At 38.3% G+C, this 20,156-nt stretch overlaps 1 pseudogene; it reads right to left on the reverse strand.

Moving 5' to 3' along the window:
* Nucleotides 1-8,590: 8,590 nt before the first annotated feature.
* Nucleotides 8,591-11,537, reverse strand: LOC140772026 (IAA-amino acid hydrolase ILR1-like 7; annotated as a pseudogene).
* Between the last annotated feature and the right edge of the window lie 8,619 nt (nt 11,538-20,156).

The following is a 20,156-nucleotide window of genomic DNA, read 5'->3' on the forward strand; positions in this document are numbered from 1 at the left end:
ACAATAACATGGTTTTGGTCGCCATACATCATGTGTCATATTTAAGAGAGAGTTATAATAATAGTATGACATGGTGATCTGTTTATTCGTTGTCAAGGATTATATACTTTTATCAGTTATGACATGTTATCAATTTTTATTTATATATTATTAAGAATACATTCATATACTCATTTATGACATGATGCTCTTTATGATTCATATTATTCAGTATATGATTTACTCTCTATTTGGCATCACTAATTTAGGGTAAGGTCTATTCAGTGAGCCGTAAGGTCTATTCACTGAGCCTTTTGCTCATGAGTCTCTTTATTTCTTTTCTAACCCTCTCAGATATGTGGTATGTGATAGCAACTTGAGATATCCCGAGAAGATATTTTAGATTGATGAGGTGAGCTATAGATGCAAGACGGTATAGATAATAGTTTGGATAAAAATTGAGTTGTATAATTGTTGGTTATATTTGTACTTTATTGATCAGACGATGATTTATATAGTACATGTCAGATTATAATGTACTTGTGTATCATTTGTTTAGTTGTATCTTGATGGTTTGTCGTGATCTGTGTGAGTCCTGCCAGATTTGGTAGTGGCCTAGTGTATATTATTATGGACTTAGATGTTCATATGCTAAAAGGTTTATTTGATTATTAGTATATTTATTTGCTGTTGGATTATGTGAGCATGGATATATTAGCAGGTCTTATTTGATGATGTCATGATTATATATGCACAGGCATGTATCTACGCGTGACGGGCCATGCCCGACCTATCGCGTGCACCGCACGTCTCATATGGGCGCGTGGGCGTGCACATGCCCGTGCTGGGCGGGGGCGTTATAATTCAAGTGGTATTAGAGCTTAGGTTTAAGGATGATCTGGCAAACCATTAAGTATAGTAGCTGTCGACTTATTTTAGAATTTCGCTAGTAATCAATCTTTACGATTAGGATATTTATTGGTAGAGATAGAGGTCTAGGTTGTGATGTTGAGATTATTAAGTTTTAATATTTGACGATGTTGATCGAAATAATTTGAGATATTGGTGATATTGATGGAAGTAATTTGAGATATTGGTGTACTAAGGATTTATCTAAGCGACTAATGAATAGGAAGAGATATTACAAAAATCATGCATTGATGTTATTGATATTGCGGTGTCATTAGTCTGTGGAGCATAATATTGGATATATAGACTTTTTCATATATTGTGATAAAGTGTAGAAATTTAAAGATATGTGGAGATATGTATTTTGTGCAAAAGAATTATTATCAGTAGATTTGAGGTTATTCTAAGCAGATATAGCATATTTTTGGATTCTTGATCTTTTATGGATATAGTTGAGATTAGGAGATTGATGTAAAAAGATATATGTACATAGAGACTATTTTAATACTTTTTGAGGGTCATAATTATTGATTATGGATCGATGAGTAAGATATATGATGATTTTGTATAGTGGAAAAGATATTAACTGATATAATATAAATGATTGTAGATTATATATAGGAAAAAAATTTTGGGATGACTAGTATGATAAATTATGTTTATAAGATACTTGTGTTAGTATGTATAAAATTTTGATTGTATCGACAAGATGGATGATTTAATAGGGATATGTTTGTCCAATAGTATTACTAGAGGTTTAACGTCTTGTTTAAATCTTTAAGTTGATGATTACCAAATAGGGTAATGAGCATAGAAAATATGACATGGATACAGTTATTAGATTATGAATTATTTCAATAGCTGAGACGTAATGTATATAGTTCTGGATGACATGAAAGTAGGTTTGGTTTAGTGGTTGCTAATTATATGAATATGATTAGATGGAAAGAATGATAATGAAAGGAATTATATAGAGTAATGATAGTTATTAAGTTGATAGTCCAATGACCTATATGACACTAAAAGTATATTTTGATTATTAGTTTAGTTTTGGGCATTGATTTAGAGGATAAGAATATTATAGCATGACGATCATGTGTTTGGATGATGAATTTTAATTACAAATATACAGACTTATTTTTATGATTATCAGGTGATATTAATGATGTCATAGAAAGATTTTTGTTGATGCAATAAGATTAAATTGTTCAGTATATGGGGTAGACTTTGTATAGAGGATGTGATAGAATATTAAGTTGAGACTCTTGATGAAATATGAGGTTTATGTGATTTAATTAGAAATGAGATATGTTGGTTTTTAATCATAGATGTTAAATTGAGATATTATGTGCTTTGATAGGTTAGTTGTTTTGATGATACTAATTGGAGAGATAATTTGATAGAGTTAGTCATAGAGTCTATAGATATGATTATTTATTATGACTAATAGAGGATTTGGAAGTTGAACTAATTACTTCATAGGATGGTGACGAAAGGAATATAGAGAACTATGATATTTCATATATAGTGTATCGATGGATGTTTATTATACTGCTAGATGATAAATAGATAATGATGTATAGGAAAGTAATTATATTAGCATTTGTTTAACCGTTGGCTTCCATGTTCGATTATTACTAAAAGTTATTGAGCGAGCCTTTTAGAATGTTGTTATTGATCTTAATAATTGTAAAGACTTATAGGTCTGCATTTGAGTCTTAAAATAAAGATATTTGATTGGAAGATAATGATTTCATGATTGGTTCATTTATAGTTGTAAAAAAAATTAATTTTTTAATGAATTGCAAAGTTAAGGTTGTGAGTTGATCTAAAATAAAATGGAAGATATACTAGTAAGATTGTAATTCATATTGTTGGATGTCTTTTGATCTATATGAATCAGTTACTGTCAGTTATTTTATCAGCAGATCATAATAGCATGACTAAATCGAAAGATTAATCTTAGTAGCTTTAGTTCATGTACAATATTTTTGTGGATTTGTCTAAGTTATGTGTAGGTATTCTTAAAGATTAAGTATGATAAATTAGTAAATATTTGTGTGGTAATGGATTAATATTATGAATTGAGTATTATATCTATCGAGATATTGAAGAGATTATTGGATTACTTAGTAGAACTCAGTAGATAGTCTTTGGATCTGAATATCGTTATCATTTAGTGATATTTTGGTGGATATACTAGTAGTGATAGTAATTAAATAGATACTGATCAAACCAGAATTACTTGAATCGAGGAATAAATAGTTTGGATACAGAAAATGACTGATAGAAATATCATTATAAAGTTTATCATGTATGTTTCTTGAGATAGTTTAAATTTAACCTATCAGATATTGCAGATTAAGAAGGAAGATAATGATGCCCCGTCATTTTTTCACACCAATGGCATAGGCGATGAGTATGAGCTATGACTTGGTTGAATGAAGCCTTGCTCCAACATCTCGGCTACCACTTTTGAGATAACTTCCTTTTGGACATGTGGATACCGATATGGCCTCACATTCATCGGTGCAACCCCGGGCACAATCTCTATGCGATGGTCCGTCGTTCTCCTTGGTAGCAACTCCTTTGGTTCCTCAAATAGTACCACAAATTTGTCTAATAAATTAGATAACTCGATGGTAGTGTCTAGACTCATCTGAGGCTCATCTCCTACTGGTTCTAATTGAAGAAGATAAGCCAAATCACTCGCACATGGCAGCCCCACCATCGGCTGCATCATAGGAATCGGTGGAGATCGAACGCCATCAAGCCGCACATCTTTGTTTCCTTGCTTAAATTTCATCCACATACTTCGAAAATCAAAAGTGACAAGTCCCAAGCTTTGTAACTATTGTGTGCCTAGGACAATGTCCGCTCCTTGCAACGCCAATGGATATAAGTCCACAATGATCATCCAAGCTAAATCTCCTCACTAATCTCTCATCTAGAAAGTTGTGTGTACTCCCAGAATCGATGAGGATGTGCACACAATATTTTCTAACAAGTCCGTCTACCCGTAACGTCCTCGGTGCCGAAGTACCCGAATATGCATGCATCGATATTTCAGCTTGGATATCTTCTTCCGCGCCCTCCTTAATGGCTTCCTCATAGACCTCCTTTAAAATCTTTTTATCACCAACAACCTCATAATCCTCCTCGAGACCGTCGATGAGCATCACACTCCCGATCGATTTGGAACACCAATGACCGGGGGTGAAACGTTCATGGCATCGAAAGCAAAGGCCCTTCACTCTTTGCTCCTCCTCCTGGGCAGATGTGAGAGTTTGAACGAGGGGTTTTGTGCCTCCTTTAACATCAGAAGAAGGTCTCAAAGGTGGTCGTGGTCTAGTACTCACAGCCGTTCTCTTTGGACCCACAAAATTTTCAACCGGGGTTCTAGGCGTAAATCGCCCATCTCAGTTACCCCAACTTGTTTTTGCTGCCATCTTGAGAGCCTTTTGCTTTTGCTCCATCCTCATGGCCTTCTCAAAGGCCTCCTCAAGAGTGGTAGGACAAAGAACACAAACATCTACCTGTATCTTATCCCGTAGCCTTGCAATGAATGTGCTCATCAATGTCGGTTCGAGCCAAGGTGGCTCACAACGACTACTAACTCCTTCAAATTCAGCTTGGTACTCTAATATGGTCATCCTCTGAACCATCTTGCTTAATGTGGTAGCAAAATCTTCATATGTCGCTATCCCAAATCAGCGTATAATCCTCCTACAAAAGTCAACCTAGCCGGTAAATCCTCCACCATGAATAACCGATATATACCAATACAATGTTGTTCCTTGGAGGTTAAAGCTTGCCATTTGGACATTTGCATCCTCCGATGTCCCTTGACATCAAAGTATTGTTCAACTTGAAACATCCAATCTGTCGGATCACCGCTTTAAAATTTTGGGAAGTCCAAGAGTGCGGTTCTCCCCTGAATAGCATTATCGAGTTTGCGAAAGATCCTTAGTTCATGTCTGAACCTTTGTGCATATTGATCTCATTCTCTAAATCCCCGAGCACGTCCATCACCATCTTCGAAGGGATCAACCTCATCCTCAAAGTGCCAATCCTTCTCATCGACGAAACACACAGATGTCGCTCGCCTCTTAAGTTCCACCACCGTCGGTCTTGGGTGTTATAACAGAAGTGGGGGATAATGTGTAAGCATAAGTAAAATAGGATCATTGACACTAACATGTCGCATCTGGACCTGTGGGGTATTGGTTCGGTGTGGTCCCATCGTTAGCCCTTCTTAAGGCACCAATCTTTGTCGAGGAGATGACGAAGCTGATCGATTCATGACATATTCCTTTAAAGCATTATGATCATTCTGCATTGCGTCAACTCTATGCAGCAATGTTTGGAATATGCTTTTAAGTTTATCCGCTAAGCTCATATTCACACCCATGGACGTTGGTTGACTCGATCCTACCGTGGTCGCTCCAAAAGAATCGGCCTCACGGTTAGCGTTATCGTGGGTTGAGTCTTTTCTTGTTGGTGTGCTCTCCAATGGTCTCCTTGTCGACGTCATCTTCCTTATTTCAATCATTAATGGAGATCTGAAGTTCGCCTAGCTCTGATACCAAATTGATGGGTTCTACAGTATCAAAAGATTGGCTCTGATACCAATGATAGGTTCTACGGTACCAAATTGATAGGTTCTGATACCAATAATAAGACCACGGAATAATTCCTTCAAGATCTAATTTTTTTGTTGGAAGCAGTCCGCGCAATCGAGGGAAAATATTCACTAAATATTCTCCCGTAGTAATAAAATTACGAAATCTAGTGGAATAGATCTCTAACTTCTTAATCTACAATTTTTATATTTAAGTACTTCTCATATTCGAACTACAACTGGGACGAAAATATGATATAATGCAGGTGATGGTGGTGGTAATAGGTGGAGTGAATGTTAGAGTTATGGCTGGTAATGGAGATGAAGATGGATGGTTGATGTTGTTTAAGAGATAAAGACGAAGGGGAAGAAGTGGTCGAGATCCCAAAGAAGAGGAAGGACTCGACAGACGAGGGAGATTAGAAGTTAGGAGAGACATTGCCAATGGTAGAGGTGGTAGGTTGGTGAAGAGAGAGGAAGGAGATTAGGGTAGAGAGAATAGAGAGAAGATAGGAGACAAGAAATTAATAATCCAATAGCATAATAATTTTGGATGTCATCAACACCTTTATAGAGGCTAGCCAACAAGCTAAAATATAATTATTAACCCTAATTCTAAAAGATTCCCGTTGATCACGTTCGAACGCACAAAATACATTCTCTATATGTGTGAACGCACATTTTGCATTCTCTATTTTTGCAAACCTGATGCAGGCATTCATAAAGGCGTTCGAACGTGATCCCTTCCGTGTTCGAATGCGACCTACAGAAATTTTATTTTAATAAAAATAAATAACTAGTGCAATAAGAAGAGATCATAACTAAATGTATCACGGTCCTACATGGTCGCCCCAAAGGGATCGATATCATGGTTAAGGTTATCGTGGATTGAGTTTTCCCTTGTCAGTGTGTTCTTCATTGATCTCCTTGTTGATGCCATCTTCCTTGTTTCCACTATTAATGGAGGTCTGAGGTTCGCCTAGCTCTGATACTAATGATAAGTTACAGAACGATTCCTTTAAAATCTGGATTTATTGTAGGAAACAATCCGGACAATCGACGAAAAATATTCATAAAATATTCTTCCATAGTTAGAAAACTATAAAACTAATTGGGATCGATCCATAATTCCCTGATCTATGTTTTTCGTATTTACGTCCTTCATAGATTCAAACTTAAACTAGGACAAAAATATGATATATTGCGGATGAAGGCGGTGGTGACGAGTGGAGTGGATGTTAGGATTATGGATGATAATGGAGATGAGGGTGGATGGTTGATGTTGTTTAAGGGATAAAGATGAAGGGGAGGAAGTGGTCGAGATCCCAAGGAAACACACCTTTATAGAGGCTAGCCAACAAGCCAAAATAATAATTATTAACCCTAATTCTAGTGGACTCCCACCGATCGCATTCGAACGCACAAAAGGCATTATCTATCGATGCGAACATGATGCAGACGTTTGAACGCGCCAGACCTCGTTCAAACGCACATTTCGCATTCTTTGTTTTTGCAAACCTGATGCATGCGTTTGCAAAGGCGTTCGAACGCACTTTCAACCGTGTTCGAACGCGACCTACAGAAAATTTATTTTAATAAAAATAAATAATTAATGCAATAAGAAAAGACTCTAACTAAGTGTATCATTTCTCTTTTATACACCAAGCAAATCCTAGCAACTTTATAACCCATTTTTGTTGGGCCAGAGTATATATCGCTGCTTCAAAAAGAAGGGCAAGCTCTGATAGTCAGTTTGAATGGTGAATCATTGCCAAATGAGGTAAGGTCGCCATTTAGCGAGAGCATACAAAATAGCAACATCTCTCGCTTGTATATCAACAATTGCCTTATCTTTTCGGATAACGCCTTGCTAAGATAAGCCATAGTCTCTTGTCTTGCATCAAGATATCTCCAATCCTTGCATCGAAAGCATCACATTCAACCACAAAAGGCTTACTGAAATCAGATAGCGCCAAAATCCGCGTCGACACCATGGTAGCCTTTGACTCCTCAAATGCCTTGTTTGTCTTCTCAGTCTAACAAAATCCTCCTTTTTTGAGCAAGGGGTCAGAGGGGCAGTGATCTTATCGTAGTTGGCAACGAACAGACGGTAGTAGCTTGTCAATCCTAAAAACGGGGCTAAAACAGATTATTCGATATTACAGCGGTCGTCGAATGATGGTTGACAACTAAGGATAGTGGTAAACAACCATAAAGTTAGGGTGAATCGTGGAGATAGATGGTAACTAAGGTTTGAAAACTTGGAAGAGTATAACAGTCATGATCTACTCCTATGAAAATAAAGATGAACTAATAATTACGATAAAACGAAAAATGCACCATAGTAAAATAATTAAACTCAATATCATTCCACACATAATAATTATACCATGATCACTCCTATATGTAGGAGGTAGAATCATAGACTATCAAGTCCAATTCATCTTATTAGGCTTACATTCATTTATTTAAAATTTAAAATAATAAGTAAATTAAATTAAATAACTTAACGAACTCAACCTACGTAGTCAGCTCGTATCATTCCTCGTGCACACTAAGAGGAGATTTGCTACCTTAGGCCTCCGAGCTTGAGGACAAGCTAGTTGAAGCTTAGTGGGTCATACACATTTTCAAAGCAGATTTGGACAGTTTGGGAGCGCCGGTGAAATCACGGCAAACCGGTGCATGGCCTTTGTATGTTATTGTTATTCACAATACCAGTACCGATGGATAAGCCATAATTATGTGGAAAAATAAATAAACCAATAACAATTTTTTATCCAAATTATCCTGGAGAAATAAAATTATACTCTAGTTAAGTGTAAAAAAAGGTAACGTTCCTTACTTGATAGGTTTACATTAAAACTGATCAAGTCCAAACAGAGGTATTGGATAATATTGGAACCTTGAGCACCTGATTAAATTATGATAACATGATACTATGAAAAAAAATATATATAAGGAAAACCATAATTTAGTTCCGTCTCTTCTCTATGCTACATGTAGTAGGAGAGTTGGCATACAAAATTCCAAGAATGAGATACACGTCCTTAATTTAAATCATTTGATTTATGTTCAAGACTATGATGAATGTTTGTCCAAGTACTCCATTGCAACAGCAGCATGAAGAGCACCCCCTATTGGAAGTGCCTGTTCATCCATAACAAAATGGGGAGAGTGCAAAGGGTACGTTGGCACCATAGTCATCCTAATTCTAAGCCAGAACATAGCACTTGCCATCCTCTGCGAGTAAAAGCTAAAGTCCGGGCACTTGGCTGGTGTTGCTAGTTGGACGTCGGTTTCCCGCAGCAAGTTCTCACCTACTGTCTTTGCAAGCGCATATATCCGTTCATCTTGAAGGTAGTGGGATATGAAATAAGCTTCTTCTCTGTTACAAATCAGATCTTAAATAATCCGTCCATAGGATGATTCTGATGGGTAGTAAACTCGGACATCCCGGATCTAATGGCTTTGTAATGAAGTCAATCAGAGATCTGGATAAAAAATTATAATTAAAATAGTGGAGCAAGATGGAAGTAAAGCAGAATAGTAATTAACCGACGTTGCGGCGATCATCGAAGGGTGGTGCACGACCAAGAATGGTGATGGATTACCGTAAGATAGAGTGGCTAAGGTAGCTAGGGTTCGAAAGATTGGGATGCTTCTACAGCTATAATCTACTCGTAGAAAGATAAAGACGATCTAACGACAACGATAAAAGATAAGAACGAAAATAATAACTTGGCTAAACTCAGATTCCTTTAATGATAATTATATGTCCGCTCTTATTTATGGGAGTGAAATTCCTAGCAAATCAGATTTACTTACGGATTATCTAACTTATTTGAAATTCATATAATAAAATAAAGCTAACTAACTAACTTAACTCGACTCGATTTAACCCATGTGGTTGGATCGTAACATTCTCCGTGAAGTCCAATATAGTGGAACAGCAGTGAACAGTAGCCTGTCCCCTGATGATCTTTAAAGAATAGGCATATTAGTGAAGTTATTTTTGGAGAAATTTAGAGGGCTCAATAGAAATTGTTCATTGTCTTAAATGTAGGTGGCTGACATGGACCATCTTGGAAGGCAAGAATCTGAAGTTTAAGGCTGTTTAAAAATTATTAAGCAAAGGGAAACAATGTATGAACTAAAAGCCGAACATTCAGCACGAGATCTGTTAAAAAATTTCTACCAAGGATATAAAAATCGATGTATGGATCAATAACTTTAAGGAATATTACGACTAATTTGAAGTTTGAGGACATCATAATAGGAAAACAACAGATAAAATGCTAAAGATGAAACCTACACGTGTTTTTCCTAAGGCAAGTGCTAGGCAACCAACTCAAGTGTTTCCTGAACAAATATACTCATCGGCTAGACTCACGTGGATAACAAGCATGTCATCATGACATACTACTCAAAATAATGCAATATGCTTTTGTAACTCAGATGGAAACTATTAATTAAGCAGGTTCTTATGACTGAGATTACAGCTTGGGATTACCTCCTTAATCCTTTCTGCAAGATAGGTGAAACCATCAGTTGTCATGCTCCTGAACGTGCCACCAAATGTGACAGACTCTGGGATTACATTGCATCCTTCTCCAGCCAATATGAACCCAATGGATACTACCTGAAAAATAATTGGAACGGTGGGAACTTGTCAACTTTTAGCAATATGATTTGAAGATATGATGGGCTGATGTTAACATTTTATCAAGTGAAAGCATGTCATATGATACATAATCAGATAAGAAGAAGCTTCCCCAATTTACCATTCCTATGGTAAGCACCAAATGGGAGGATAATATTTCCAGAAATGCAATACGCCTAGTGCGACTCCTGGTGCAACCCAATGATTATAAGTGAGGTGTCCAAATAGACTTCATTTAGTAGCTTTAGCAAGCTATTTAGAATTTAAAGTATGGCATCTGATTTTAAGATCTTCAAAAGAAAATTGAACCTTCTGAATATGACCCATTTAGACCTCAAAAATTTATGATTTTCTCCAGAATTATGACGAGAAATCCACTCAATTAACTATAAAACTGGTGTAGATTCTAGTTTCCAATTTTGGAAAAACAGAACAATTCTACTTCTAGTCTAATTTTCTAGTATTTTATGCTCATAAACCAGTGAGAATGGCATTTTACAAAGTTCCACTGAAGAAAATATCCACTATTGCAATAGAATATGAAAAGTATAAATCAAGATTTCAATAGAAAAGGTACAATCCCAACATTATAGTAGATATATCTACAAAAAGTTTTGTTCATCAGAGGAGCCTACTCTGATCTCAAGAGGATTTGATTCACCGTACACAAGCTGTTGGAGACTGAGTATTGCGAAAGGTGCAGGAAGTATGAGATCAATAGTTTTATGTGGGGCCGCTGCATGCCCACCTTTCCCTGTAATCGTCACTAAAAATCTACCAGATGCTGCAAATAGGGGTCCAGGTCTAGAGGCAATGACTCCAGTTGGAAGAAAAGGCTCAACATGCATAACAAAAAGGGCCTGCACATCCTCCAGAGCACCTTCTTGTAAAACATGATAAGCACCGGCATGACCCACCTCTCCTGGCTGGAAAACAAGCTTCACGGTGCGCCCTTCAGGAAATAGAAAATCTAAATAACTAACCAGCTAATTAAACAAGACGGGAACTGAAGATAGAAAACTAGCATAGATTCAAGAATCAGGCCACTTTAAAAATTTTAATGTGTTGTATGTCAACAAGAGGGTGAAGCAGTCAAAATCATTCACTGTTGCATTACCTTTCAATTACAAGAAAACGCTAACTGGATTTCAGTGTCACACGACAGAATCAACTGTTACTATACTTGCAAATGTCACAAAGTACCTTCAGTTCATTCTTTCGATATTGAAGCAACTTAGCTGCCCCCAAAAGCATTGTTACATGAGCATCATGTCCACAAGCATGCTTCTTTCCGCTTTTCTTGCTTTTGTACTCCCAATCTACCAGGTCCTTCCACGAAATCAATAAATCAAATGATAATTCCATAGCCACCAAGAAAATTCTCAAACACCAGCCATAAGAGATAGAAAGCCAATTAAGTTTGTCGTTTATTCTGAAAAAGGAAACCTTGTACTGCACATATAGGGCTCTAATATATAGTTAGTCCATTAAGTAGGAAATGCCATAAAAAATAATTCCAGAGAACAAAGACTAATGAAGATCTGAGCTTGAAATCAAGTTGAAAACTGAAATAAATGCAATATATTAGCTCCCTTCACCATAAACAAATGAATGCATTCTCAAGCTCGAGAGGAAATGAAGGAACGAGCACTCACAAACCCAATATAACCTATCATCACATCATAGAATTTGAAGTAGAAAATAAACAGATACTTCTAACAGTTAAGATATAATGCTCCATGATTAGTGGTAGTCATCATTTGTTGAGCTGCCATTCATGAACAGCTAATATACTTCTTCTTGGGTCTGTCAGCTGGTTAGCACTCTAGAATAGGTGGTGCACGTAGAATATTTTGCTATCAAGTTCCGCTGACCCAACTTGCCTACACAAAACTTAGTACTTCAGAAAATATATTATTATGCACAAAATTTGAACTATCCTAGTTGCAGCATTTGCTATAGTGTTTAATGAAACAACACGCTTAGACAATTACTTTCCCCAACGTCAAGGTTTCAGGCAAATACCTCCAAGATATGACTAGCTAGATCCTAAGTATGCATGCACTGAGATTCACTTGAGAGTCGTCCTAGACAATCTTCACAATACTAAATCCAAGTATGCTTGCACTGAGATTCATTTGATAGCCCCGGGCATTCTTCACAAGACTAGCAAGAGAAAATGCATGATACCTCAAATTTTCCAGCTTTTGATTTTATGCAGACTCAAAAGTTGAGTTTTCTTATGAAACACAAATTTATAATATGAGTCTCATACTAAATTCAAATACGGTTACAAACCCCTACAGGTCTACAATTCAGATGCTCACCTAATTTAGATACGAGAATTAACCCCCATAGATCTAAGATCCAGATATTTGGTTATCGATGTACTTAGGCTTGGTATCTCTAATTATGGATATACTAAATATCCTATTTAATTGGAGCTAATTTTACTATTTGGTATTTGGACTAAGTTTTGACAGCCCAAGTTTAATCGGGCTAATTAGGATTTATCAACAATTGAAAGGGTATTCAATCGTAAGATTCTTAATTTACTGGTTAAGATTTCTTGTACATAATTTAGTAAATTTGATTGATTTACTGTTTCAAGTTCAATTGTCCGATTTGAATGTTCAATTTTGAACAAGAGAAATTGATTTTCACCAAAAGATGGAAGTTGGCCTTCCTTTCGAGCCAATTTAGAAAAATATTTTCAATTTTTTTTTTTATTGAAACTCTGTAGACTGAGCATTAATTATCTAAATACGTAACCGTTAAAAGGGATGAGGGGGACTCATGCCCTGGGGGAAATTCTTGCATGACCTCCTTCCTCCTTACATGCAAGTCTATGCAGTCCTTAACAATGCTAACAATGGACCAGGCCAGGTCACTTCCCTAGTTTTGTTGTTGACTGCATTGACAACTTCATGGTTATTACTGAAGACTCATCTTTTAGCACCACCCTTGATTTGGGTCAGTGCCTAGAGACCAAGTTTTAGAGCTCCCCCCCCCCCCCCCCCCCCCCCCCCACCACACACACACAAGGGAATTCTAACAAAACTTTAGGCGGATGGCCTTGTAGAGACAAATAGTGCTGGGATATCGCATGAAATAAAACAATGATGCAAAATCTTCATAATAAATGTGAGAAAATGGCTAAATAGTAGAATTTTCACTACAATTGATCTTTACTTAGAAAATAGTTAGAGTGGCAGAGTCGAGATATGGAGCATGATGGGTACGATACGATCTCCCCTTAGGCTAAGATTCGATCTCTTCCAAATTCCTAATCTAGACTAGATCTGGTACGAAACTTTGAAATAAGATCCCGAAATATACCGTCGTCGGATCGATGTGAAATTTTTATATGTTGTAGCCTCAGAAAAGAGATTTCCAACAAATCTAGTTTCAAGTGAATTGGATGTGGGAATCTCGAGATATCGTCCGATTAGTGGATGAAGGTCAGGGTGGTCTGTTTTGGATCCATGGATGGAGGCACGTGATCCTAGGTGATGGTGGTTGAAGGAGGACCGACGTTAATGGGGTGGCACCGGTGAAAAGTGGTGGTGGAAAGGTTATGGTCGATTAAAAGGTTAGGGCAAGTGTCGGATAGATTGGAAGAAGGGGGAGAAGAGAGCCACCCCTAAGGGACTAGGGTGATTGGCCGGTCGAGGGAGGTTAGAAGCGGCATCGCCGAGGATTGAGAGAACGGGAGCGAAGAAGACGAAAGAGGCAAGGCAAAACTCAATTCTCAATAATCAATAATGACTTTGGTTGTCATCCACATCCTTTTAGAGGCTAACCAACAACTCAAAATTAACCCTAACAATACAATTTTCGTCGACTGCGTTCGAACACGCCCGACCGCGTTCGAACACACCGAGTTCGCTCCTTTGGATTTGCGAACGTGATGTAGGCATTCGAACGTGCGATTGAATGCGCATATTTCCCACTTCTCTGGATTTGCGAACGTGATGCAGGCCTTCACAGTGCGTTCGAACAGGGCGTTCAAATGCACAGTGCACTCTCTTCACCCACGTTCACAACCCCGTTTACAAACGCGTTCGAACTCACTCCACCCGTATTCGAACGCGGCTTATAGAAAATTTATTTTAATAGAAATTAAACACTAAAACATGAAACAAAAACACTCCTAAAGTGAATCCAAGCTCAAGACGACATCGGTGAAGTCCGAATCGTATCAATCCACCACGCTTCCGCAACCTTATCCTCAAGGTTTGAAGTTTGTGAAGCGATTTTTGAACTCTGACTTAAGTTCCTCCATGGTATGATCTTCTGCATTGTTTCCCCACATATCTAAAAATATAGGAAATGCTGGTGCTGAAAAAGAGGCAAGCTCACTTATGTCCGAGTGGCGCGAAAGAGCATCGACGGCTCAATTCTCAATCCTCTTTTTGTAGACTAATTCATAGTCATACCCAAAGAGTTTCGTGACCCACCGTTGTTGGGCTGGGGTGTGCACACGTTGCTCCATGAAGTAGGGTAAGCTACGCTGGTCCGTGCGGATAGTAAACCGTTGGCCAATCAAGTAGGGTCGCTATTTGGTGACAGCGTGTAGAATCGCTTCACAAACTTATTTTAATGAAAATTAAACACTAAAATATGAAACAAAAACACTCCTAAAGTGAATCAAAGCTTAAGACGACATCGGTGAAGTCCGAATCGTATCAGGGTAAGAAATGAGAGTGTGTCTCATGTATAAGATTATAATATTCTTGATACGATCTGGCTTAATGACATTGCAAATAAAACTTGAGACCAGTCCCAGTTCCAATCTAGGGCAGAACTTTCGAGAAGAACTGCGGATGATCTACCAGTCCAATAGATCTGAAACTTTGACAGTTTGTTTCTCTTAAAGTAAGCGATCCAACGCAATCGAAATTACGTCGATCAAATGTATAGATCAGAAGTTATAAGGGAAATACTAACCGTTGGTCAGGTGGTAACGTGATGGACATGATTAATGGAAGAAGAAATAATAGTTAGGTATTGGGGGAGACAATAGCAGCGATGGTGGGGTAGAGCATTAAGCTAGACGAAAGGAAAGATGGTGGATCGATCCTTGAGAGACAAGGGGGAACAGTCAAATTGAAGGAGAAAAGAGACAATGTCCAATGATGAATGCCACTGGAGGAAGGAGATAGAGGTATGGAAAGAAAAACTTTAAGCCCATGTTTGTTTTGGGTTAGGGAAGGTCTCTAAACTGGTTTAGGGACTCCTAAACTAGTTTAGTAACCAAACACTAAAATAACTTTATTTTTTTTAATCAAGTTCAATCCTCAATAAATAATTAAATAATAATATATAAATTTTTATTATTCTTTCAATTTGATTCTAATTGTACCTTTACATGACTTACATCTATCCATTTAATGTCTTGTCAATCTTTTCTCCTCTCCTCTATTTTTCAAAATACTCAAATATTTATATTATAAATATTATGTCCTCATGTAATGAGAACCCGAAAAATAAAATAAAAATTACAAAAAAATAGTGTAAATAATTTGAGCAGATAAAATATAATTATTTTAAAACATTTTTACTAATAATATCATTTAATGTAGGTTTAATAAAAAACTATACAAAATAAAAGTAACTCATCAGTTATTAAAAGGGTGTAAAGCGTTGTTTTGCGGGCTTAAAAATAAATTTGCGGGGTTAAGGTTAACTAAATTGGCTAAGTTGCGGGCTTAGAATACAGCAAAGGCTAGTTAACTAGCTTACAAAATAAGCTAGCAAACGTTGTTTTGCGGGCTTAATCGTTTTTAGTATGTTCAGTTTGCGGACTTGATTTGTGGGCTTATGTAAGACGCAAGGCAGCAAATATATTTTCTATATTCATTTATGCTAGCAAATTGCAATTATAGACATCATATAAGCCTGCAAATAATTTAAAAATTATAATTAAGTCCGCAAATAACTATTATAGACACCACATATTCATTTTAAGTATACAAATATATCTCACATATTTATTTAAGCCTGCAAATTACACTTAATCCTGCAATTATATCTCTCATATTCATTTATTGCAAGTTACACTTAAGCCTGCAAATAATTTAAAAATTACACTTAAGCCCGCAAAAAATTTGAAAATTACACTTAAGCCCAAAAATGACTATTATAGACACCACATATTATTCATAAATTATAATAATGACTACCATCATTACATGAGAAGGGTAATTTTGTCCATTAAATTTACATCTCATCTATTTCCCTCCAAAATCAACTGTTTTTTACTTTTTCACATCACATCACAAATAATAAATACACTCTTAAACTAGTTTAGAACCAAACAATAAATTACCTTAAACTAGTTTAAGGTACCCAAATTAAGACTAAGAAATGAGACTAACTAATCGAGTTTGAGGTTTAGTGTCAAACCAAACAGGGCCCAATAATTCATCAATAATATTCAATTAGGTTGCCTTCCACATATTTAGAGGCTAAACTAACAAGCAAAACAATCAAAAGATATTCCTAGGACAATGCAGTTCACCGATCGCGTTTGAACACAGGTCAAACGTGCTAAATTCGTTCTATCTTTGAGAATGTTTGTAGGCGTTCGAACAGCTCGTTCGAACATGGTCGAACGTGCTAAATATGTTCTTTGTATTTGCGAATGTATGCAGACGTTCAAACGGCGCGTTCGAATGCGACTTCCTAGCATTCAAAAGCAACTACCAAAAATCTCTATTCTTCCACAACAAAAGTTATTTTCAAAACAAAAGTCAGGTCCAAGCCATATCTAGCTAAATCGTAATAATTTTCCTTGAGGGTAATTGGTAACCTTTATGATATGACTGTGAATTCTTTTCTGTAGATGAAATCAAACCTAAAATTTCATAAAATTTTATTTTGGCTACCAATGTTAACATGCCTTTTTGTAATCTTGGTGGTTAACTAACGTGGATTACCAATACGGTTGAGCTAGAACGAACACCAATTGATCCACCTCAAACTCTCGTGTCGCGTCGGCTCTTGTCATGAGTTTGCTTCATGCGGTTTTGGGCTGATGCTAAGTGAATCTTGAGCCATCTCAAGGTTTCATCTTGTTCCGCAAGTTCCAAGTCTAGCTTGGTCCGATCCGCCACCGTAAGTCTATCATAGGCACGCAAAACAGGGGGAGTGCACCATAAACCGCCTCAAAGGGGGTCATGTCGATGCTAGAATGATGAGCTGTATTGTAAGACTACTCAGTCTATGGAAAGAATTTGACCCAATCCTTTGGTCGGTCCACCACAAAGCAATGTAAGTATTGCTCGAGTCCATGGTTCATCACCTCAGTTTGGCCATCCGTCTCAGGGTGATAAGCTGAACTAAGGTTGACTTGACTCCCTTGTAATCTGAAAAACTCGGACCAAAACTCGCTGATGAAGATGCGATCCCGATCTGACACAACTGTTCTAGGCATCCCATGTAGGCACACCACTTTCCGAACAAAAATTTCAGCAACCTTCTTCGCTGAAAATGGGTGCGTCAATGCTATGAAATAAGAGTTTTTATTTAGCCTATCCACCACAACAAACACCACCGATTGGCCTCGAACCTTTGCTCCTCCACTTGAGCAAGTGTGAGTGCTCGACTCGAACCTCTAGGTGCCTTCACATCATGGGAGGGCCTCAGGGGTGCCCGAGGAGGCACCATTGCAACAGCAGCTCTTGGTACACCGGCTGCATTTCCTACCGCTATGGTAGGCCGAACTAGGCTACGACTATCTTGGCTTGTCCGGTTCTGTTTGATGTGCATCCTCATTCTGTTTGATGTGCATCCTCATTGCTCGATGCTTGTCTTCCATTAGTACCACATTCTCAAGGGCCTCATTTAAGGTTCTAGGCCTTAAAGCCCCCACGTCGGCTTGTATGTCTCCTTGTAGCCCCGAGATGAAAGTGTTGCGAAGTTGTTGATCGGTCCAAGGAGGTTGGTAGCGACTACTTATTCTCTCAAATTCTTTTTGGTATACTCCAACCATAGTCCTTTGTACAGTCTTTGAGAGGAGAGCATCAAAGTCTTTATACCCTAATGCTCCAAATCGCCACGTGATATCGGTGCAAAAATTGGCCCAACTTTCAATCGTATCACGCGCATTGGCTGCTCAATACCAATGAAGTGCCACATTTTTAAGGTTGAAGCTTGCAAGCGTCACCTCATACTCTTCCGTCATACCTTGGTACGTCAAAAATTGTTCCACCCTATATAACCAATTGACCAGGTCACTAGCTTTAAACTTTGGAAAGTCGAGACGCGCAGTTCGCCCACGGATATTGTCATCTCGGTCTGGATCATGGCCAAGCCCTTGTCTAACTTGAGGAGGATGCATCATGAATGGTTGATGATCCCTCCTTCAATTTATGTTAAACCCGACGCAGTTCCAGTTCATCTTGCTCTGCCCAAGGGTTTAAACCTCCAAGATGATCTCCATTTAGGTTTGCTCGACGGACGGGCTCACCCGCAACTTGGTCTAACGGAATCATCCTTGCTGGCTTCTGCCCACAGGGTTGTGGCAGCAGGGGTTCTTGTTGGTGAAGGTTCTGAATTGGCGGCGGCGGGTTCATGGTGGTAGACTCGCATCGGGGAGTCATCGATGCGTTTTCGATAGCCATAGCTTCTCTTGTCGCTTGTATTTCCCGCATCATCTCCATCATCATTTGATTATTGATGGCCATCTGTTCGAAAAGTGATTCAATCATGGCTTAAACGCTAGGCTCTTCTGTATTCAGATTCGGTCAGGGGTTCCGCGGGTGGAAGTTCCCATAGCTGTTTTCCCCTCCTCCATTTGGGAAATCTCGTCCTCCTCGTTTCTCCGTGCAGCCATGGCTCTAGTTGTCGTCATAGGAAGCGCGTGTCCGAGAAATGGTAGCTCCGATACCACTCTTGGTACGATCTCCCCTTGGATTAAGGTTTGATTTATCCCGTTTTCAGATAAGTGGGCGAACGTCAAAGAGTCTGTTCTTTGGATCCGTGGATAGAGGCACGGGATCCAAGGTGGATTATGGAGGTGGTAGGTTGGCGGTAATGGGGTGGCACCGGTGAGTAAGGTAGTGGTGGAAGGATTATGGATGATGAAAAGGGTTAGGGCGAGAGTAGAGAGATTTGAAGAAGAGGGAGGAGTGGGCCGCCCCTAAGGGACTAGGGTAAGTGGTCGGTTGAGGGAGGTTAGAAGCAGCGGAGCCGAGGGATGAGGGAACGAGAGAGAAGGAGGAGAAGAAGATTAGGGCAAAAACTCAATTCGTTCAATATCCTTCCTTTAGTTGTCATCCACACCTTAAGAGGCTAACCAAACAATTCAAAAATGACAATTGTTAACCCTAGGAATAATGGATTTTCGTTGACCGCGTTCAAACGGGGTTCGAACGCACCAAATATGTTCTCTGTATTTGTGAACGCCTGCAAGCGTTCGCAAATGCATTACGAACGCAATGTTCGAACGCGACGTTCAAATACACAATTCTCGTTCCCTATATTTGTGAATGCCTACAGGCATTTGTAAGTGCGTTTACAAGCACGTTGAACACACCCACATGCATTCGAATGCAACCTACATAAATCTTATTTTTTTTTAAATAAAACACTAATACAATAAGAAAAGATAGCTCTAAAGTGTATCCATGAGTAACTAGATATCCAATGGACATGTTACGAGAGATGTGGTCAAGGAGAGAGCTAGCCAAGGATTGGCTAGAATAATTGAAGAGGCCTTGCAAAATAGAGTTGCGCCGGCAACCCTTTTGACACGATTCTACACCTACGGTCACTCCACCATTGGTCTAGCCCCTTCACAGCAAGAACCCTTACTGCCACATCCCTTCAGATAGAGGCCAGTTGTGGTTGTTCCTCCTGGTCACCCCGCGGGTGAGCCTGTTCATCAAGCAAACCTTAATGATGAGTTGCTAGAGGGTTTTGACCTATGGGTAGATCAAGCTAAGCTAGAATGATATACCTTATTAGAGTCTTTTCTTA

Source organism: Typha angustifolia, chromosome 12 (genome assembly GCF_048772165.1).
Source record: "Typha angustifolia cultivar Huaian chromosome 12, ASM4877216v1, whole genome shotgun sequence".
In the NCBI taxonomy this organism is placed as follows: domain Eukaryota; kingdom Viridiplantae; phylum Streptophyta; class Magnoliopsida; order Poales; family Typhaceae; genus Typha; species Typha angustifolia.